Raw genomic sequence first — 24773 nt, forward strand, 5'->3', positions numbered from 1 at the left:
CTTCATATCCTTCAGAAAATGCATGCTAACACAAATCCTGTTATTCTAGCAACTTTATGTTTATAAGAGCAATATTTAAAATCTGTCCCTATTTTTGGACCTTTGTCCCTCCCCCCCATTTTGTCAGGCTTTGTCCAGATTTCTTGCAGTAAGAAGTTGAGAGGTATGATGTTCAGTATTTATATGCACGTGCCCATAGACTGGAACAGCTCTTAAAGGAAGTCTGCTTTACATCCTCCCTCTTTAACTAGTTGGTCATGCAAACAAATAATGACAATCATATGATCATGCAAATTATACAAATATGTAAAAATAACAATCATGTCCAGGTTGCTGTGTATTTAGGATTAGGTCTTGAGGTACGACTTGACCTTGTAATGCAATAACTAGAACTGGGTTTAGTGACAGGGACAGTCATTGAGGAATGTTCTTCTTGAGGACTTTCGAGGTTACTTTCAGGTACACGAACAGGCAAGGAAATGTTCTCTGGGACAGAAACATTGGATAAATCACTCTGGGAATTAGAGTCTTTGTTACAAGCAAAATGTTGCAACACTGACTCAGACACTGGTAGTAAATGTTTTCAATTTTTTCCGCCTGAATTCCATGGCTTGCAACTCAATGATATAAGATCTCAGTTTTTCACACAAATGTTTCACAAGTCTTATTTGGTCAAATCCTTTTGCTTTCTGCATCTTCACTATCTCTCCTTCTTTTACCAGATTCAGAGGTTTGCTGGTTTTATCATAGTAAGACTTTTGGGACAAATGCTTCTTTAGGAGTTGAGTTTTTACTGCTTTGTTGTTTTAGCACTTGGACCCAACAAATTCTTACTGATTGGCAGTGTGATTCTGGTTTGTCTCAACATTAACTTATGGGCAGGTGAACCAAGTGGTGTGAGGTATGTTTCTGAGATTAAGCAGATTTAGAAAAATATCAGTATTGTTACATTTAAACTTTTCCAACAGTCATTTTGCACTTTGAACTGCACGTTCTGCCAAGCCATTTGACTGTGGGTATTCAGGACTACTTGTAACATGAACAAAGACCCACATTTCAGCAAATCTCTTGAATTGCTGACTTGTAAACTGTACACCATTGTCAGAAATGACTTTGTGCAGGCTACCATGGACAGAAAAATAGCTCTTCAACTTTGTAATGATAGTATTGGACATGAGATTAGGAAGTAAGTCAATCTTGAACCAATCTGAATAAGAGTCTACTAATACCATGTAATGTTGACTATTCCATTCGAAAATGTCTGTAACTACTCTCAACCGAGGTAGTCCAGGAATTTGGCTTTCCTAAAGTGGTTCTTTTTTGTTGATATGGCTTAGTACTATTGCAAACAAAACAAGATGAAAGATCTTTCTCAATATTTCTTGACACAGAAGGCCAAAATACTAGTCCTTCTTTTGGTAGAATCATTTCCTGGGTGGCCACAGTGCAAAGATCTTAATATATTCTTGTTGCAAGGATTTTGGAACAATCACTTTTGGACCATTCATGATGATACCATCTTCCATCAAAATCTCGTATCTGTAAGGAAAATACTGCTGTACATCTGGTGGTAAACAAGATTGCTTTGATGGCCATCCTCAATTGATAAAATGGTTGAGCTTCTGGAGAATTGGATCTGAGGTTGTGTCAGTTCTAAGCTCATCAAGCTGTGTGGAAGAAAAATGTCTCACTTCCATGACTTCAGGATCAGGTTTCTCATTTTCATGTTGTTCAGTGTTTTTTCTGGGTGATCTGGATAATGTATCAGCAAGATAAAGAAGATTGCCCTTTGTGTAAAGCAAGTTGAAATTGTACTTTTGCAATTTCAACATCATGTGTTGCAATCTTGAAGGAGCTGTGCGCATTGGCTTTTCAATATAGTGACCAAAGATTGGTGGTTTGTCTCAATTTGAAAAGGTCGGCCATAAGTATAATCATGAACTTCGAACATACAAACAAAATTGCCAAGAGCTCTTTCTCTATCTGAGCATACTGAATTTTGGTTTGGGTTAAAGTTCTAGATCCATAGGATACTGGTTTATCCAATTGAAGAATGACTGCATCAAGACCAAATTTTAAAGCATCACAAGAAAGAGTGACAGGTTTGTGAACATCATAATATCTTACAGTTAGTGGACTGGCAATTCTCTGTTTCAGGACATCAAATGCTCTTTGGTGTTGTTGCAACCAGGACCAAGTCATATCTTTGTGTGCCAGCTCTCTTAGCAGTGCTGAAAGATCATGCAAATCTGGAATAAACTTGCCCAAATAGTTGACCATACCAAGAAAATGTAAGGAGGTCACATTGTCTGGACCTGGCATCTCAAGAATTGCAAATTGCTTGGAAGGATCTGGCTGTAAGCCTGCACTGGTAAACAAATGACCCAAATAAGTAACTTCTTTGAGCCTGAATTTGTAATCTGAAGTAGTTAACTTCATTTGATCAGCAACCTGTGGGTATCGGATACGTCCTGGATCCGAGCCGACAGCTTTCCAAGCTAGAGATCCGAGATCCAAGCTCTTCCACCTTACCCATAATACCCTGCTACCTCCCTCCAGTCCTCAGATCTCATTTGCCGCGGCATGAGTGATGAGCTCCTTGTGATTAGGTAAGATAAGGATAGGAATTTTCTCTACCTTTTTACCAGTTTAAAAAGTGTGTGTGTGTGTGATAGTTGATCCCTTAGACTAGTTTAGTTTAATTTAACTTTAGTGTATTCCCCTTCCCCTTATCTGTGTGTTAGGGAGTGTGATTGTGGTAGGCATAGCTGAAGGCCCTAAGGCCATCTTTTCCAATTGCTCTGAGTGTGGCTATAAGCTGTCCCCAGCCAATGGCCACATTCAGTGCGTTCTTTGCCTGGGGGTTGCACATTTGACATCAGGCTGTCAGATATGTGCTGCCTTTAACCCCTAGGCTCTGAGAGACAGGAGGAACAAGTTAATCTTAGTGGGTCTTTTACCAGCGGATTCTACTTCTTCCTCCTCTCCCTCAGTGGCGCCAGTCATGACTGTGGCTGTTCAGTCAATGGTTTCTGCTCCCCTGGCTGGGACTCAACCTCCCACTGTGTCCCAGGGAGAGAGGGACCCTAGAAAGAAAGAGAAGAGAGATAGAGAGAGGGAGAAAGAGAGAGACAAAGACAGGGAGAGGCATAGGAGCCACAAGCAGCGGGCCGACTCAGCCCCCTCAGCCCCGCCGGCTAAGCAGCTCTATTCTCCCTTAAAGATTCCCAGGTCCTCCCCCTCTCGGCTCCATTCCCCACATTTCCCTCCAGAGCTGGAGGAGCCCCGGCCACCTTTGAGGTCATCGAGGTGGCCTTCCCGGCCAGCCTCGGTGGCCTCTTCTAGGTCTACGAGAAGCCTTTCTGATGCGGACATGGACCGGATGATGCATCGCTTCCTTCAGGCCCAGATGCAGATGGGAGTGTTCTTGCCTCCCCCCCCCTCCTGGGGGGAGCTCGTCCCCCTTCTTTGCCCCCATTGCTCCTTCTCTGATCCATTATCGGGTTTCGGAGCCATTGGATCCGAGTAGCCTTGGAGCCGGGGAGTCGGCATCGATAGTAATCGCTACTTCAACACTGGCCTTACCTTCGAGTTTATTGGGTCCCTTTTCAGATCCGAGCTCTCGGGGCCATGAGCCAAATCTCGGTTCCGGAGGGGTGAGTGTGTCTTTGGCTCTGATGCGGTCGGAGCACACTTCCCTTTCGGGTCTGATCGCTTCGGCTCCGGTGCTGATCCACATGTTGGATCCGAGGAGGCTGCTCTCGGATCGCAGGGAGAGTGGTTCACCTTCGGCTTTCGACGTGGTGGAGAGGGTCCTCCCGTGGGATTCGAGGTCCTTGGCTTGTGCTATGGATCCACCCACCATTCCCTCGCAGATGGGCCTGTCTTCCATCATCCGGCCCCAGGGACAGCCTGCATCTATGCCCCAGCTAGTTCCTGTAGAGGAGCATGACCCCATTTTTGAGCCCTCATCGGACAGTCCCGCCGAGGAGGTCCCTCACAAACGAAAGTGTAAGAGGAGGCACTTGGACTCCCCTGAGTCCCTCACGGAAGACACTGACTTGGAGGAAGGGGAAGGTTCCCCCATGTCACCCCCCCAGGGCATCTCCTTTGCAGACATTATGGAGATGCTGCGCATTAGAGGGGGGTGGTCAGCCCAGAAACCTTCCTCAGATGAGTCAGTGTTTCTGGAGGCATTTTACGCAGGCCCATCTACCTCTTTGGTGTCCCCTCTGGCCCACCCCCTGGTAGACCTAATTACTACCAGGGCATGGAAGGAGCCGGACACTGTAGAGCCAATCCCCAGGATACCAGATAAGATCCTTAGTCCCCCGACAGACAAGACAGTGTGGAGTAAAGGTTCCCCGGTAGATGCCATCGTGGTGGCGGCTGCCACCAAGAAGGAACTGGCATAGGATAGTTCCTTGGTCCATACTCCCGACAAGGAGTTTCGGATGAAGGATCGCATCGGAAAGCAGATGTTTGCTTCAGCCACCTTTTCCTTAAGGGCACTGAATTACTTGGCACATGTGATTAGGCTTCAGCGGGATCTAGTAAAAGAGTATGCTGGGTCTCCTCCGGAGTCCATGTCGGCCGAGGACAAACAAACTTTCTCGGCTCACATGGCCTCTCTAAAATCGATATCCAACACATCTATGCAGCTTCTCTCCCTTGCCATGGAGGGGGAAGCTAAAGCCAGAGGAGCAGGCATCGCCTTACGGCGTCACGCCTGGCTCCAACTTTGCGACTTTGCGGAACCCTTCAAGGCTTCCTTCGCGAATGCTCCCTTTGATGGTTCTATGCTGTTTGGTAAGACTGTCTGCGACACGCTGCTCCAGAGTGAGAAAGATGGGAAGACGCTTCTCAGCTCCTCAAAGATCCTTTTCCAGGAACCAGAGAGGACAAAAGAAGATGTGGTTCCAGAAATCTCAGCAGTCTTGTTACACTCCGGACCCTTTGTCCTTCAGAGGCAGGGGAGGACAAGGTGGACGCCAGCCCAGAGGCAGAGGGGGGCCAAAGAATTTTGGGTCGAGGGAACCTTTTTCTGACCGACCCGCGTAGCAACCCTGAGTGGTTCCCCTACTGCTCCTCTCTGGAGGCAGTCAGGGGCGTTTCTCGGAACACCTAGCACAGTGGGAGTCCATCACGACAGATCACTGGGTGCTCCGAATAATATCCAGAGGTTACTCTATCCCCTTCATAAATCTTCCCCCTCAGTTGAGGCACCTCTCCAATGTTCCACCCAGTCAAAGGGAGGCGGCGGCTTTAGAAGTAAAGAAGCCGCTAAGAAAAAGGGCCATCCAGCACATCCCCCCAGGCCAGTCCGGGTCAGACAATTACTCCAGGTTCTTTTTGGTGCCAAAAAAGATGGGGGACTTAAGACCAATTCTCGACCTGTCTACATTGAACCTGTTCATTGCCAAAGAGAAATTCCGGATGGTCACTCTTCAATCTATTCTCCCCCTTCTGCAGGAGAACGACTGGATGTGCTCCATAGACCTCAAGGATGCGTACTACCACATTCTCATGGACAGGTGATCCAGGAGGTTTCTCTGCTTTTGGTTGGGGGGGCAGTCATTATCAGTTCAGGGTCCTCCTTTTGGCCTCACCACAGCCCCCAGGGGGTTCACCAAGGTCATGGCAGTTGTAGCAGCCCACCTGAGGCTTCAGGGAATACAGGTCTTTCCTTACCTGGACGACCGGCTCCTCGCCACTCCCACCAGGCATCGACTAGGCTCAGCCAGGGATTGCTTCCTGCTCTTGGCCCACCAGTTGGGGATCACTATAAATTACAAAACATTGCCCCTTCAACCTGTTCAGGTCCTGGACTTCATAGGGGCCAGAATAGACACACTTCAGTCCAAGGCCTTCTTGACATCAGACAGACTCCGCAATTTAACTCTCCACATATTAGCACTTCTACAATCTCCAGCCCCACCAGCAGAATTAGTTCTGAGAGCTCTAGGGTCCATGGCAGCAGCTATCAACCTTTCACTCCTAGCCTGCTTGAACATTAGGGTTCTTCAATGGACCTTACAGGTCCAGTGGTCCATCCTTCGACATCTGTTGGACTCCCCGATTCCCCTCAGCTGAGTTTGCAGGGACTCCCTACTTTGGTGGCTCCATTCCCAAGAGCTTTGAGAAGGACAGCCATTTTTGATGCCTCAGCCCCAAGCCACAGTGACCACGTACGCTTCTCGCCTCGGGTGGAGGGGGCATTGCATGGGCAGAACTGTCCAAGGCACGTGGACTCAAACAGAGACTGTTCTGCATATCAATGTTCTGGAGATGAGTGCAGTGCTTCTAACGTTGCAAGCTCTCCATTCCCTTCTTCCTCCGGGGACTATTGCAATTCAGACAGACAACATGTCAGTGGTCTGGTACATCAACAAACAGGGAGGGACCAGGTCTTACCCTCTTTGCCGAGAGGCCATGAGAGTTTGGGAGTGGGTGATATCCACCAACCATTTTCTGCTAGCAATGCACATTCCGGGTCGGTCCAACTTTTTAGCGGACAAGCTTAGTTGAACTATCCTCTCACCTTAAGAGTGGTCTCTGTACCCCTTAGTAGCGAAACAGATCTTCCTCAAATGGGGTCAGCCTTGCTGTGATCTCTTTGCATCACCTTTGAACACATAGTGCAGTGAGGTTTTTCACTCTAATTCCCCCACCGGGGGAGAGCCCCAGAGAAGCTCTAGTTCATGCTTGGCCATCCGGTCTTCTTTATGCTTATCCTCCTCTCCTGTTAATGACAAAATTCTTACAGAAAGCTCGTTGGTTGGGGAGCAAGGTTACCCTCATAACCCCATTCTGGCCTCGTCAAACCTGGTTCTCGTACCTATGGTCTCATCTCATAGCTCCTCTTTGGATCTTGGATCCCATTCCGGATCTGATCTCTCATTCTTTGGGATTGAAAACTCTGAATCTGGATGACCTCAAGCTCTCAACTTGGTTGATCCAGTTCAGTTAGTGGCTAGGGTTCCCAGTATCTCATCCGCAGTTAAATTCATCCTGGTGGCGGTGCATAAGCCTTCTACCAGGAAGGTCTACAACAATAAATGGAAAAGTTTTTCCATCTGGGTCTGGCATAGGAATTTGGACCCTTTTATGGCTCCCATTCCAGCAGTACTTGAATTTCTATCTCACATTTTCCATCAAGGGGCCAGTTCTTCTACTGTGAAGGTTCAAATGATGGCCATTTCCCACTTCCACATCGGGGACAATCTTGGTCCTTTAGCTTCCACTAAGATCTGTAAGACTTTCTTAAAGGGCACCTTTCTTTTAAGAACTCCTGTCAAGAATGCGGTTCCTCCATGGGACCTAACCTTAGTCCTTCAGGCTCTAACTTGTCCACCATTTGAGCCTGCAGCTTCTGTTGACTTAAAGTTCTTGTCTTGGAAAACTGCCTTCTTAATTGCTATTACCTCAGCTAGAAGTATATCTGAGCTTCAGGCCATTTGTACTAAACCCCCGTATCTTGTCTTCCATAAGGACAGAGTATCTCTCAGGACAAATCCTTCCTTCTTACCTAAAGTGGCTTCCAAGGCTAACATCAACCAATCCATTAATCTGCCTGTTTTCTTCCCTAACTATCAGAACAAGGGGGAGTACAGACTGCATTCATTAGATGTGCATAGACAATTGTGCTTTTACTTGCCCAGAACAGCTGCCTCTCGCAAGTCGGAGCAGCTCTTTGTTTCCTTTCCTAAGCCATCCTTGGTAAACCAGTAACAAAGGTGACTCTAGCTAGATGGATATCTCACTGCATTTTGCTCACATACAAAATTTCTGGTCGTTCGGAGCCCTTGGGGGTTCATGCTCATTCTACCCGTTCTATGGCTACCTCTGCTGCGTTTTGGTCAACAGTTTCCTTGGATGACATCTGTTCTGTGGCTACTTGGGCTTCTTCTCATACCTTTATTTCACATTATAAATTAGATCTGATATCCAGAGGGAGGGCGGCCTTTGGTTCTGCAGTGCTCTGGAACATTTTTCCTTGAGGACCTTCCAAGTTTTTTGGTAGCTGGGGACTCTGTCCCACAGGTTGCTGATCAAATGAAGTTAACTACTTGAGATAAAGAAGTTATGTACTCACCATAATGTTCCATCTGAGTAGGTAACTTCATTTGTCAGCAACCGACCCCCCCCTCCTTCCCCCTAACCTGGCTTTTGTTACCTGAATGATAGAATGATTCAGTCCTGGTATGCATCAGGTTAGGATGTTCAGGTATTGTTTGTCTTGGTGTTGTCTGGTAATTGGGCAAACTCGATTTGAGGACTGGAGGGAGGTAGCAGGGTATTATGGGTAAGGGGGAGGAGCGTGGAGCTCGGATCTCTAGCTTGGAAAGCTGCCGGCTCAGATTCAGGATGGATCCGATACCCACAGGTTGCTGACAAATGAAGTTACCTACTCAGATGGAACATTATGGTGAGTACATAACTTCTTTTTTCTGAGGATTCAGCTTAAGATTTACCTCACAAGCATGTTACAGAACTTTCCTGAAATTTCTATAATGTTTTACTTCATCATTGCCTCCTACAAGAATATCATCTACTATAATAGTACATGGATAGCCAGAAAAAAATTGCCCTATTTCACATTGAAAGACTTCACTGACAGAATTTATCCCAAATGGCATTCTCAAAAATCTGTACCTTCCAAATGGTGTACTGAACGTGGTTAGCAATGAAAATTTACTGTCAAGCAAAATTTGCCAGAATTAAATTTTTGGATCTAAGATAGAAAAATCACTGGCATTTGGCATAACAACAAGTTCTTCAATTGTACACGTTGGTTGATGAGGTCATTTTAGTGCTTTGTTCAAGTCTTTTGGATCAATACATATTCTAATATCATCTGAGCTTTTCTTATGGACTACCACCATGGAGGATACCCATTCATTTCATAGATTCATAGGTTCTTAGGTAGGAAGTAGGCTATTGGCCCTAGGGCTTATATAAGCCTAGCCAAATGGTACCCTGGCTTTTGCCACCCAAGAAAATGATTTTCCTGTTCCCCTGTCAAGCAGGTAGGTGAGTTAGGGTTAGGGCGTGGGTGAGGTGAGTGTGTGATAGTGACAGACCTTAGGGTTAGGGTTTGGGTTAAAGTATGTGGGTAGTTAGTGGTGTGTGTATAGTTTAGTGTAGGGTAAGGTATAAGATTTTAGGTGTATGTGTGTGGATTGCTGTTTGTTTGGTGTGCTTGTGTTGTGTGTATGTGTTCTGGAAAAGCAAATTTTTTCCATAGGAAAAAATTTGCTGTTCTGTATGTTTGATATTTTCAGCTTTCGCTGAATAGGGGTCGATATTAGAACATTCAAAGTTTTGAAACTTCGATGTTCTAATATAGACCCTATATATATATATATATATATATATATATATATATAGATTAAAAGTTAGCCAAACTTTGACTGTACTTATGAAATTTCACATAAAGTGATTGATATTACACATACATGCATGATTAAGTCTAGGTTTAAGGTGGCTTGTTTAAATTACAGGCCCAAGAGGGGTTATTGAGGAAATGGCTTTTTAAAGCAGATTTAAAGTTTTTAAACAGTCAATTTGAGTTATATGTGGAGGTAAATTATTCCATATTTTAGCAATACTATTGGAGTATAGACTTTGTCCAGCTCTTTTATTAGCTTTGGTAACATTTAGAATCTGTTTGCTGGAGGATCTACAAGTCCATGTTGGAATATAAGTATGTAGGATGGAGTTTAGTGCTGGGTAGCTGTTAGATTTAAAAATTAGTTTGTGAGCTAGAGTCATTTGGGTATAACTGAGGTAGTGGTAAAAGCCTAACCAATTCAATTCTGAGATTACAAAGCAGTGGGGTGTATGGTTAGGCATGCCTGAGGCAAATTTTGCGATTTTGTATTAGCAAGATTGGAGTTTGTTCCTGAGAGATGAGTGCAGGTTAGTAAAAATGGCACTTCCCTATAGGAGAAAAGGGATAAGTAAGGTAATGGCCAGTTTTGTTCTAGTGTGTTTGTCTATGTAGAGTTTATGATGATAAAGTTTAACAAGTTTAAAGTGGGTTTTCTTTATTGCGTTTAGAATATGTGGCTCAAAAGTGAGCTTGTCATTGATAATTTGTTTGTCTTTTTGGCTTTTCCCAGTTAGTGGTCACCACAGCGGAACTCCAGTCCGCTAATGATTGGCAGTAGATTTTTTTTATGGTACCGAGTTGCCAGCCCGATGCTCAACCTTCAGCGAAGGCACGCCCATTCTACGCATGTCTTTCGGAGGCCACTCGACCCCGGGGAGGACATGCAGACTCCACACAGAAGGCACTCCAGCTTGTCATCAATAGGGATGCCCAGTAATTTTGCCATCTTTACAATTTCAATTTCTGCATTATCTAGTGAAAGGATTTTGAAATTGGTAGGTACAGGATTCGTAGAGAAAAGTAATAGTCTGTTTTTTGGGGGGTTTAATAGTAGCTGAGCATTATTTAGCCAGATTTCTATGATTGTGATTGCATTTTGTGTGGCTGAGAGGAGGTCTGGGAAATTATTGGAGGTTGATATAATTGTGGAATTGTCTGCATATTGGATGAGTTTGCTTTGTTGAGTTGCTTTGTGATGATTGTTGATGAATATATTAAAGAGTAGAGGCCCTAAAATGGGTCTTTGTGGGACTCTTTGTGGGACTCGTATGTTATTTACTTGATACTGTGATTGTTTATTTTGCCACTTGACTGACTGTTCCCTATTGTTCAGGTAGGAGAAGAACCATGTAAGAGAGTTGGGGGAGCAACCTAACTTTGCTAGTTGGTTTATCAGTTTGGCATGTGACACTGTACTGAAGGCCTTTAATAGATCCAGTAAGATTACTGAATTAGGGAGACCAGCATCCATGGCTTTGTTTACAGTATCAGTGAAAGAGAGAATAGCTGTGATGGTGCTATGAGCAGGGCAGAAACCATGTTGGGTGGGGCCAAGAATGTCACTATCACAGAGGTATGTAAGTAGTTGAATCTGCACACATTTTTCTAAGATTTTGGATAATGGCAAGAATATAGAGATAGTCTGGCAGTTTGAGAAGTCATAGGAATTTCCTCCATTATGTAAAGGAGTTATAATAGATTTTTTTCCACAACTGGGGGACATAACATTCTGAAATTCTGGTATTCGGGAGGTAGATTATCAGCAGAAGGAGAGCAGAATTTTAGTTTGGTTAGGAGTTTGAGTATAAGAGAGGTGGGTATAGGTTGAATTGTAAAGGAAGGGATTGTCGAAGTATTTGAGGGAGTTATAGTGGCGATACCATGTATGGACTTGCTTGTGTCCTGAGAGTTAGTCGGGGAATGTTTGATTAGTTTTTGAATGCTAGTAATAAAATGGGTGTTAATGTTATGGGCAATTTGTTGTGGGCTCTTATCAGGTGAGCGAGATGTGTTTTGTAAGGTGCCTGTGTTGAGTAGAGAAGAGACTGATTTCCAGAACGTTTTAAGGTTGGTAGTTAGGGTGCTTAGCTTATAGGAAAAGTAATTTTTTTGTCTTGTATAACTAGTTTCTTGGCTTTATTCCTAAGCTGTTTGTAGTTAATCTTGTTTAGTTATGATTTATTTCTTTGCCATTGTTTCCATGCTCAGTCTCTGTGAAGAAGAATGTCTGTTTTGTTAACCAAGGGGCGTGATTAAGTTTGGTCCATTTGGTTCGAACAGGGGATAGGCTATTAAGGGTTTCTTGAAAGAGTTTGTTAAAGTAATTTATAGGATTGTCTAGGGGGAGAGATGTTAGTGGGACCCAGTTTTGTGCTTTCAATAGGTTTATGAATGTGATCTGGTCAAAGTGGGTGAGATTCCTGGATGTTTTATAGGAGTGTGTTTTAGATACTTGGGTGCGAGTTCTATGGGTATATGTAGGTATATGACCACTTAGTATGTTTGGTAGGGTCCCTGAGTTTGAGTAATTGTGGGGTGGGATACTGGTATCCAATCTAAGGTAGATTCTGAGGGAGTGGATAGACCATGGGCTGGAGATGTAATAAGTTGCGTGAAGCTATGTAGGTTTATACTGTTGAGTGGAGAGTTGGATGTTAGATTTAGCTAGTTGGGTAAACAATACTCAATTGGCTAAATCTGATTACCCAGTAAGGTAAACAACCTTCAGGTTATACTACTAGTAGTGGTACTTCTGAAATGTTACACTGATTTACAGTCTGGCAGGGCCACATCAACATTTATAAAATATGCTTGTCTATTTATTCCCCTGTAAGGCATTTTTTCACTGTTAATACTTTTAAAACATGAAATGCCACTTGCAGCACAAGCCCCTTTTAGTAAATATTTTCCAGTTTATGGGAATAAACAATTTAGAGACCTAGATATGTAAACTAATATAATCAAACTAAGTGTAACTGCGACTGGCACACAGACACAAAACATGCAATAGCTTAATGGTAACCATCTGTGAATGCAACACCATGGCATACATTTTGTTGTAGGGGATAAACGCTACTTTTAAATAGGGATTGGTATTAAAAAAGACCTAACAATATTTTGTTATAACATATCAAGAAAGTATTGGCTGTTTATAAAATAGACAAGTATAACATAAAAAGGATAGGTTACCTTGTAATAGAAGACTTCCTGTTGATTTTCTAATTTTTGTTTATGATATAGATGAGTATGAGATCGTTTCCAGTATTATTTTAAAAATATGAAGGTAAAGAACTGACATCTTTGTATAGGGAGAAAAGCAATCTTTAGTGTTTTATTATTATATATATATATATATATATATATATATATATATATATATATATGGATCTACAACTATTAAACGAAAGTTCAATAGTCCAAATCCACAATCACCGAACACAATTTAACGAAAGCACTTTCACTGAAAAAGCACTTTTGTTGAAATGTGTTTACAAAAAAAAAATGAAACATTACTTTTATGTTTTTGCAGGGGGATAAGCCCCACTGCACCCCCCACACCCCTCTACTTAAATATTCTCACTCCGAGGTCGCACTACAGTGGGGAAAAGGGAATTTTCCCTTATCGCCACTGTAATGCGATATCCGCAACAGGCATACTTATGCAAAAGTGCCTTTCAGGAAAAGCACTTGGCGCAAGTATGCCCGGCTGAATCTGTTTGGTTATGTTGCTGTTCGGTGATCCATTTGGATCCCATATATATATATATATATATATATATATATATATATATCTATATATATACATATATATATATATAGGTGTGTGTGTATGGGTCTAGGACTATTCACTGAAAGCACATTTCACTGAAACAAATTTGATTGTGCACAATTCACTAAAAGGTGAATTCACTGAAAGCACAATTCACTGAAACACATTTCAATGAAAGTTATATATGGCTTTTTCCCCACTGTAGTGCGACCCTGGGTTTAGAATATATACTAAGGGGGTGTGGGGGGCATTTTGAACTATACACATGGATGCTTGCAATTTCAATAAATTACTCTTTTCTAAACTTAATATATATCCAAACTATGTGGGGGGGGGGCTATACCCCCCACACCTCCCTTACTATATATTCTAACTTCAGGGTCGCACTACAGTTGGAAAAAGGCTACATATAACTTTCAGTGAATTGAGCTTTCAGTGAATTGTGCTTTCAGTGATTTGTGCAGTCATTTGACTTTCAGTGAAATGTGCTTTCAGTGACTAGTCCTAGACCCATATTTGTATATATATATATATATATATATATATATATATATATATATATAAGGATCTAGTATTGTTGAATGATAGCTCAACAGTCTGAATCCAACATCTCCGAACACACTTTAATGAAAGCGCTTTTACCGAAAAAGAACTTTCGTTAAAGTGCGTCAAAAAAAAAAGAAAAAAACAACAAAAAAGTGTTTATGCAGGGGGGGGCTACACCCCCCACCTTAATATTATCACTCTGAGATTGCACTACAGTGGGGAAAAGGAAAAAATTCCCTTACCCGCACCATAGTACGAACTCCACAACTGTCATTCCCCCACAACTCCCTCTGGCTGCAGGCATGCATACGCGAAAGTGCTTTTTCGGTTAAAAGCACTTTTGCATAAGTATGCCTGGCCATTAAGCCTATACATATATATATATTAAGAAACCAGACATTTGTCTCTTAATTTCTTCTTCTTTTCATTTACCTTCCATCCATTTTCTCTGCTTTTTTCTTCAAGGGCATAATGGCCCAATCCATATCTTCTGTTTGTTCTAATATTTTATTAGTTTTTAGATATGATAATGCAGAGTCCAGATCTTTGAAGACTTTAGTTTCATTTGAAAGGAAAATCTTTATTCTGGCAGGAAATAGTAGATGTACTTTTATTTGTTTTTTTCTGAAGTTCTGTAGTGAGAGATAAATGGTTTTCTCTTGGATATTACTGCTGCAGAATAGGTATTGTCAAAATGAATGTTACATCCATGCATTTTAAGTGGTGATCTAGCCCAGGCAGTCATAAAAACAAGTTATTTATCTTCAGAGGGAAAAAATGAACAATAATAGACCTCAGGGAAGTGCTGTTTTTAGATGCAGGAGTAACTAAGGATCTATGTGCTCTGTCTGTTTCAAATCAGAGTGATTCTGGTAAGTCTAAAATTTTATGGAGCTAGAAATGTAAAAAAATAATCATATTATTATCTTCAGTTCTTACAGGTAATCCAAATATATGGATGTTATTCCTGCGAGATCTGTTTTTGAGGTAATCAGTTTTGGCTAGGACAAGAGTATTTTGTTTTAGCAGGAACTCATGTTATTTTCATCCTCATTCAGTCTTTCTTCTGTGTTATTTAAAGAATCTTCAGTGCCCGATATCTGGGTTTTCTGCAGCTGCAGAGTTTCATTGATTTGTTCCATTTGTTTGGAGCAGTTCTGTTTAAAATCCTCAATTTTGGTGTCCAATTTATCTGTCTTAAGTGATAATTCTTGAATGCTAGTGCTGAATGAATCTTTTTTTAAGTACAGTACCATGTGAAGTTACCTTTGTATGGCTCATTATAAGGCTGGATACAATGATGAATATTTCCCATCAAGAATTTGACAGGATAATAATGGAATATGCAATTATTTGATACAATCCTCAAGCACTGCAAGATTTATTGAAATTCACTCTATTAAGTTGTTTAGAAATATAATTTCCTATCAGAACTATATGTAAAAGCAAAGCAGGAGAAAAGTGCTCCTGCCCTAGTTGCATCCTGGCCATGCCCCCTCTGGATGTTGGTTCTTAAGGACTGTCTGCTACCTTCTCTCAGTGACTTCATCTCTATTCACTCTGTTGATATTCTGCACTTTCTAGCCAGTGGTAACTATCACTATTGTTAGTATTTGATAGCTAATTTGAAAGACTTTTCTTATTCTGCTAAAAGCTTCCTATTTTACATTTCTCAGTGCGATCATGTATGTCTGCATATTTAATTCACAAACTATATTGTCTAATTTCTATAACTAAAATATTTTATTAGTTTAATTTTAACAATGTGTACAAGGCTAATGGCCTACATCAATAAGTACCTAGAACCACGGATTTGTACTTTACAACTGTTTTAGTAGCCAGATTGGTTGACATTGTAATGCAGCAATTGTTTCATGTTTACTGTCAGCCACCTTTTACTTCAACAAACTGACACAGCATGACGGATGTAATTATGTATTGTTTTCAGAGACAAAGCAACAACAAATAACATGCAGGTTGTCAGTACTACATGACATGCTAGACAAATCACACACTTCTCAGGCCAAACACATAGATTTACATATGCTGAAGTTATTAAAAGTAACCTATCTAAACCACAAAGGCCTCCTGAATTTATTTCATTACAGCCGAGTACTCCTCCAGGCGTTTCTGCAGACACCTCCTACTGTGCTTCTAGGCGTCAAATATTACTTTTACATATTTGCATTAATAATACCAAAACTGTGCTACATACAAGGTTTCAGAATATTTTATCTTGAGGCATGCATGATGTTAAACACAGTTGTATTGATATTTGATCACTGTCAATCAGTATTTGTTAAAACTGTCAAGTGATAACTTCATGTTTTAAAGGCTCAAGCCACACCCACTGGGAGTTAAAGGTACACACTCAAAACAGCTGTACTGGAAGGAATGAGTTAAGAAACAAGTGCTCTCAGCAACGTCACAAACACACAACAGAGGCAGCACTCATCATGAAATATACATCTAAGAGTCATAGTGGCTAAATTCAAAAGCCTACAAGGCAAACCTCCAAGCATTCCAATATCTTAGTCATATATGTCTACATTTTGAGACACTCAGATGCATCACTCACCAGACTGTGCAAGGAAGCGGTCACTGTCAGCTCTCTGTCAGGTGTCAGAATTCACATCATGCAAGCACTTAAGTCCCTCCACCACACGTACACTTATGACACAATCATAGTGCACATTGGTGTAAATGACTTCAGACATACCACTCTAGTCTATATGAAGAGAGACACAATGGATCTCTCAGAATATGTGACTGTGACAGCTATTAACCTAGCTTGAGCAGCATTCTACCATCACCAAGAATGATGCCACAGCATAAATAAAAGATTATTGACTTCGACAGTTGGCATAGCCTCTGGTGCCATTCTATGAAGTGCAATATATATTAACCTGGGAGATGCCAGAAAGTCCTAACTGATTTACCAAGGATGTCCTGCACCTATCCCACATCTTTTGTATGTTGGCTAAATCTTATCCACCCTGTCGTGCCTTTTTTAAGTAATAATCAATCTTCTAAATCTCCTACAAAACAAAACAGAATTCAGATAACATAAAAGTATTGCTGCTCTACTCTAGGAACCTTAAATAAATTCCACTCCCTACAAGCACTGCTTACCCTGGAAAAACATATTGTTCCAGAAACCTGATTCAAGACTAATGAGACCAATGCCTAGCACTTGTTCAGACCCACTGTTTTAGATGGGGGATACTAATGGTGGTGGTATCTCCATATTTTAAAAAAATATATCTTCAGACTCATTAAACATTATAATAACCTGGAACTTCCCTAAGTCCAAATTACTGTAAGACAAACTCTTTATCATATCCAGCTAATGATATGACTCCCTCTATGTCTATCTTGGACCCATACCTCCTACCTAAAGAGTATGGAATCCCCATGCATTAAGACAGACAGCATTCTTCTAATAGACTTCAACAATCCATCCATTTAATGGGAGACTTGTACATTTTCAAGTATGTGTGAGTATAAATTTCTGGACTTCGTCAATAAAACTTTCATGACCGGTTAGTCTGCACTCCAGCCAGGGGTGATACTATCCTGAATTTGGCCCTTACCAATATGAGGCAGCTTTATTCCTCACCAATTTTAACTTCCACCCTGGTCAAATTGGACCACAAATCAGTCACACTCACTTTAATACAGAAACAAAAAGTATCTTCCAACACCTCAGTATTCAGAGATTATGCCAAGGGTAATCTACTAAAACTGAGTGATGACCCAGAAAAAAGTCCGTTCCATCTTAATGTTCCCCACTGCTTAAGTCAAATTCTTTGCTACCAAATTCAAAGTACCTGTGAATAGCTGCATAGATACATCTATCCCCTTGGAAGCAAATACAAATCTAAAAATAAACCCCTGTGGTCGCACTCTAAGGCGTTACAATGAAAGAAAAAAAATCATTGTATGCAAAAATAAATGTAATCCTCAAAATTCCAATAACAATCTTACTAAGTTTAAGAAGAAACTCTGGATCCTGACTAATTCAACCAAAGCCAGATATGGGGTAGAAATAGCTACTCAGGTGAAGAATAACCACAATGTCTTTTTAACCATGTTCCAAATCTCAGAATCACTGCCAACCACTGTTCAGAACTAATAGTAAAATATGTCACATAATCAAACCCAGAGGACATAGCCAATCTACTAATGGACAAATTTAGTTCAATATTCACCCCCACTACCCTCCTGTGTTCCCATATTAAGTACCTGCCAAGAAATGTATAATCATATCCCTTACAAGCGTGACTTCTCTTGTAACTCTTACATTGATGACACACCCTGGAAAGTTGATCTTGTATCCATGGATCTCAGACCCTATGTCAGCAGCAAACTGTCCTTTGATCACCATGTATCCATTGTTGTAAGGATGTCCTTCCTTATTACACAGCCTATATTTAAAGGTATGGAGTCCAGATTCAGGGATAAAATCATCTCACTGTACTTGACTCTCATCATGTTGATCATTGAATATAATGTCCCTTTCAATGTGTACCTGTCCAAACATTTGCCATAACTGGGGTAGCTACAACCCTTTTTCCACAATAAATAAATACATAAATAAAATCAAGAGCCTAAAGACAAAAACCTATGCATACTGTCTGAAATTGTTGTCCCTCTTCTCAGTATTATACAAACAACTGAGATGTACCCTCTGCTTCATGCACAGAGCTCAACAGTTCCTTTCCTGTCAGACCTATTACACATTCAAAAGTCTAATGATAGAGTGAATACCTGCTCAAGACATCATAATCTTTTTTGCAACATAAATAGAACATGTTGGAGGGACATGCATGTATCACAAATGATACCAGTTCTGTGTAATCATCTTCCACTGCACATAAAGTAAAGTAGTTCTCTTAATCTATTAAAATGTATGTTAGAGAAGTGGATGGGAATGACAAAATCACCCCAGATCTAGCACTTCTCTTTCATGGATAGGGTAACAAGTAAATGTACTGACAGATCCTTCTTCTGCCCATCTCTGGGTCATTCATATGCAAAATACAAGGGCTAAAAACTACTATGGGAATGTAAATTAGGCCTCTTAAAATCTTCACAGATCAGGACTCTACTGAGTACGTAAGAACATATGAGATTTAGTTGTTAGTGACTGTCATTGAATTGGACATATTATGTAATTAAAAGGATCATAAGTTAATAGTAAAGATGGCTCATTTTTAAACGTGGAGTAAATTGTAACATTGGTGTGACAAACTGGTCTGCAGTGAACAACTGTAAAAGTAGAAGAAGGTATTATTAGCTTTACCAAGGAGGAAATTGATGTGTGTGCCTGTGCTTGCATGTGTGTATGTACACAGGTGCTCACGTGTGTGTGTGTGTGTGTGTGTGTGTGTGTGTGTGTGTGTGTGTGTGTGTGTGTGTGCGTGTGTGTTCAAGACAGAGAAAGAGAATCAAGGTTTTCACATAGTTAATGTTGGTAAGCTTGCACTGTAAAGCAGTGGGCCCAGAGTGAAGTGGGTGAGTTGCTAGGAAGTCAGTGTTCATATTTCAGCTCTATAGTACTTCACACTATTTTTGTTTTCTTGTATTTGGATAGTGTTGCTGTTAGCCCAGGGTATCTTGCTATACACTCTATGGACCAGTCACTTCAAGTATATCATTCATATTGTCTCTAGCACAGAAAACCTTTTCTGTTTGTGCATTTCTGCCTTTGTTCCTCCTTGATAATTGTTGTGCATCAGCTATAAACTGTTTTCAGTAATAAAATGGCCTGAGGGTGGGAAGCCCACTACCTTACCTCTAGGGACCACCCATCCCATCTTATGTTGCTATTGTATCTCTCACATAAACCTGTCACTTGTAATACTCACTCCCTATAACCCCAAACAACTCTACTACTATCATAGAAAAACTCTTCTTTTTATTCTTCTATTCCCTACTTCTATCTAGAATTTAATATCATTCCTAACAGCCTTTCTCCCTCCCATACTGCTTTGCACTATATCCACTCCTTCTCAGTCCTCTCACCAACAGTACCTCTAAGTCATTCAGGAGCAAAACTCCCTCTTCCATTGATCGCTATTATCTTTGCTCAACCGGGTAATATTTATCTCTCATCTCTTCCTCTAATATCTCTCAGCCTCCCCCTATCCCTCTATACAGCTTACACCCCTCTACCCTCAGTCTCTCTACATTCTTTCACAATTAAATCAGTACTTTTTGCTGCTAGCCTTTCTTACCCGTACCTATTCTACACTGGCAACAGACACCTCACTGCATACATTTATCCTCATCCATATCAATATTCTCTTCACCTATCGCACTAAAAAGACACACATATCCCAACACTAACCATAAACCTGCAGACTAAGCACAAGCTATTATCCTATATTTCACATAAATAAACCATCTCTGCTTCCTACCTTCACTATATCATTATTCTCTGTTATTCAAACGTCTCTGTTTAATCTGTTAAATGGAAGAAATCCACCTCCTCTTACCTCAACACTGTCACTGGTGTACCTCAAGGCTCCATATTAGGTCCACTATTATTCAATATTTTCATTAATGACTTTCACTACAATATCCCAAATGCTAAAATAGTCCAATACGCTGACGACTCTACCATCATCTGTGCTGCAAACTGTATTCCCTCACTCAAAAAATAACTCAGGATGCCTTCACAACCACTGAAAAGTGGATGCATGATAATCATCTTGCTCTAAATCCATCTAAAACCAAACTCATTCTATTCACACCATCAAAAGCATAACTATTGACAAAAACTCTTTCCTCATAACCAGTCAAAATAATACATCCCTAGAAATTGTTTCCAATGTCAAACTGCTAGGAACTCTCATTGATAATCAGCTCACATTTGATTCCCATATACATACAAACATTAAAAAAACACATCAAAAACTTGGTATGTTCTACCGGCACTCACGCTTCCTCTCCCCTTCTACCAGATTCCTCCTATCTACCACATACCTCAGTTCTTCTCTACTATATGGTGCCCCACTACTAACCAACCTTAAATCCTCTACCAAAACAAAACTTTCTTCCTGCTACAACAAAATCGCTAAATTCGCCTCTGGCCATAGATCCTCCTCTCACCACTGTACTGCCCTCCACAAACTGAATTGGCTAGAGCTCCCAAACTATCTTTCTTACACTCAACTAACTCAAGCTCATAAGCTCATCTTTAAGCCCTCACTTTGCCCCTCTCTCTCCTCAGCCTTCACCATACACCATCCTAATAGACCCCTTAGAACCAACACTCAGAACCTACTCGAACTCCATATACCTAACCGTCCAGCAGGCAAACTCTTACTTTCCTTTGCCCTGGCCCGCCTCTGGAACTCCCTCCCATCACATATCCGTACTACCAGCAGCCTTCCTATCTTCAAATCTCTCCTCCATTCACACCTATCTTCTCACTGGGAATGCTCCTGTACCCACCCTACATAAATTCCTCCAGCTACTTCACACTCCTTATTCTATAATCCCTTCCCTTCTATAGGAACACTCCTACTATAGCCAACCACTTATGTAACTGCTATCTGCACATACCTTCTTCTTCTTCTTCTTCTTTTGGCTTTTCCCGGTTAGGGGTCGCCACAGCGGATCACCTTGTCCGCACATTGAATGGCAGTGGAGTTTTACGGTGTCGAGTTGCCAGCCCGGCGCCCAACCTTCCACAGAAGGCACACTCACACGCACACCTAGGGCCAATTTAGAGTGTCCAATCCACCTGCAGCATGTCTTTGGGATGTGGGAGGAAACCGGAGCACCCGGAGGAAACCCACGCGACCACAGGGAGGACATGCAGACTCCGCACAGAAGGCACCCCAGCCGAGGATCGAACCGGAGAACCTTTTGCTGTGAGGCGGCAATGCTAACCACTGCACCACCGTGGCCGCCCTGCTATCTGCACATACCTACTAACTAATATTCTTAACTAATACTTTCTTTCCTTACATTTACTATTGAATATAGAAATTAAAAATTGTAAACTTATTTGTTGTTCTTGTATTGCAGTTCTGTTGCATTTCCTGTTTTTCTTAATACTATCTCTTGCTTACATATACTACTGTGATACTTAATCAGTAGATGTTATGTTCTACCTATTATATTTTACTTTAAATTAGATGTTATTTTCTACTTATTATAATTGACTTTATTCTTATTTGTATTTTGACATTTTGTTTTTTGACATTGTATCTTTGGAGCTTTTCTCCCCAGGACTCCATTGAAAATGGGCTCATTCGGTCCAATGGATTATCCTGGTAAACAAACTTCAAATAAATAAATAAATAAATAAATGTTTCTCCTACAATTCCTCATTATAGTACCTCTTTTCATTGCCCTCACAATTCCACAAAAACTCTTATGTCATGTCATCCAAGCAAAATACTTCTAAACCTCATCTCCTAATAAAATCCCATCTATATCAACACTCATATACCCTACTATTCAAGTACAATTATCCAAAGCTGAAGCCATTTACTCACAAATTAGGTATTAAACATAAAATCAAGCAAAAATACCTCTACCCATATCATCATGCCTCCATAATCATAAAACCTAGCAGTGACATCCACCAAAACCCAGGCCCAGCTCAGCATATTCAGATACCAGGCAGCATGTCCCCATCAACTCCTTTATCACATACACAAACATCTAACCAACTTTCTGTAACTTAGAAATCCTATCAACCCTGTTAAAAACTAAATATTCACAACAGAATCACAAGCATGGATATATACATACTCCCAGGTAACAATGCTAAAACACTGAAAGATGTTCCCTGCTGGTTGTCCTCAAAAATCCATCATGAAACTATAATATCAAGTGATGGTATTATATGTTGACAAACCATGCAGTCTGAAAATCCAACCAATAATATACATCTGTACAAGTTCACCCATCTTATAACCATACCAGCTAGATATAAAAGCCACAACCAGACAGTCAGCCCTCAACTGGATCCTAACACCCTCTCCAAAGAAGATATCAGCCCATGGAACTCTGTGAGACTGCCTCATTGATCACTTAACAAACAAACCTTTCAACCTTTTAGCCCAAGAAATCTGGACAAAGCGAAAATAATGGGGGGGAACAAAGGCACAAAAATAGGGACAGATTTTAAATATTGCTCTTATAAACTCAGAAATTGCTAGAATAACAGGATTTATGTTAGCATGCATTCTCTAAAGGGTATGAAGTCTGAAACGCAAATGCATGTCATTATTTAATGAGTTAAGTCCTCAGTGATTTGCCAGAAAACAACACATTTTATGAAGAACAGATCAAAAATATGAAGCAAAAAAAATGGACATTCTGCAAAAATCTGGACAGTTGAGAAGAGTGTTTACAAGTGTACACCATAAGGTACCAAAGTGGCATCCACAAAACACACAATTACAGCCTGATAAGAAAACTTACAAAATTTCATGAAGACTCTGTTATTAATACACTACATCTACTGAACTGGGAGTCACTAAAGACTCTCCCCATAGGTTATGTGATCTTTGAGTTCAATAAAAAAATTTAGGTGTTCTAAACACACTACTCCCCAGGAAGAAAAAAAAAGTCAAAGACAGCCCTACCCCATGGCAATCCATAACAGCTAAAGAGCTCATGAAACAAAAGACAAAGTATAGATGATGTTAAAAAAATAAATAAATAAGCTCCTATTTTACTAACATATAGACAATTAAGATACCTAACAAAACAACTGGTCACCAAAGATAAGAAAACCTAATATATGGTTTATAAGGTAATTCAGTTTTGTTTTTTTGTCTGCTCTTAACTTTGCCTTGCTCTTTTTATACTAATGAGCTTTACCATTTGAATGTGGGAAAACTGCTTACAGAATAATGTCAATGATTATATATGGCTTTGAGATCATTAAAGTTTAATAATGTTGTTATATGCAAAAAAACACATAACACATTAATAATCCAAAACTGTTCTGGGCCTCATTTAATAAATTGTTAAATCCAGAATAAGCTACACAGCCAAGACAAGACTCACAGAAACAAAATTATACCATAGCCAACCAATTTAATACCCACTTTATACAGACAGCAAAGTCATTAACCAACATGACGAATACTCAAGCTCTTGATGTTCTTACTGAATCAAACCACCTCCTTCAACATTTCTCATTCCAACTACTTCCCAGAGATACTATCAAAAAGTACCTCAAAAACTAAAGACTTCTATAACTGTTCCTCACAATCTACCTGACATATATCTTCAAATAGCAGCTGAGTTTTTTGCATATCTAGTTTCAGTTCTGATAAAATTATCCATTTCTGAAAATAACATCCTCTTGCTATGGAAAAATAATTCAATATTCCATTACACAAGGCTGAAAACAATACAATTTTTTATACTATTGGCCAGGTTACTGTTTTATCAAAAATATTAGAAAAAATGTATTCATACATAACTTTTAAACTGTTAGATAACAAGCTTCTGACTTCAACATAACATGGCTTCATTCCCCATCAAAGCACAATTATTACTTTGAATAAAAAGTAGTGTAATAACTATAACCAGCAGCCCAAGAGTTAAATATTCCATTCCTAAAGAAAAACTGGCAAAAATAAAATATATACACAAGCAACGGAAAGAACCAGGCAGAATCCAGGCAAGAAGCAAAAGCACAAAAGTCAGTAATGCTGTATAAAAGCACAAAAGTCAGTAATGCTGTATGAAATCATTCATCTTTCATCATGGTAAGGAATCCAAAAACCAAGCAAGAAGTCTTCAAGTAGTAAAAACAATCCACAGGTTTAATAAAAAATCGGTAAGCGCTTTCACAGTGGAGCTTCTTCAGACCAAGTACAAACTAAAAGGGTTCACACTATATATACACATATTATCAAGACTTCATCCAATCAAGAACTGTCCAAGGTAATTAAGAAATTAGCAAGTAGCAGGCACTTAACTAAATCATTCATCTAAAACAAATGAATGCTCATTCATTCAGATAGCAAAGCAGGCAAATAGGCAAAAATAAAAATAAAGATATATATATATATATATATATAT

Source organism: Protopterus annectens, chromosome 14.part0 (genome assembly GCF_019279795.1).
Source record: "Protopterus annectens isolate FY-2018-M chromosome 14.part0, PAN1.0, whole genome shotgun sequence".
Classification (NCBI taxonomy): domain Eukaryota; kingdom Metazoa; phylum Chordata; order Ceratodontiformes; family Protopteridae; genus Protopterus; species Protopterus annectens.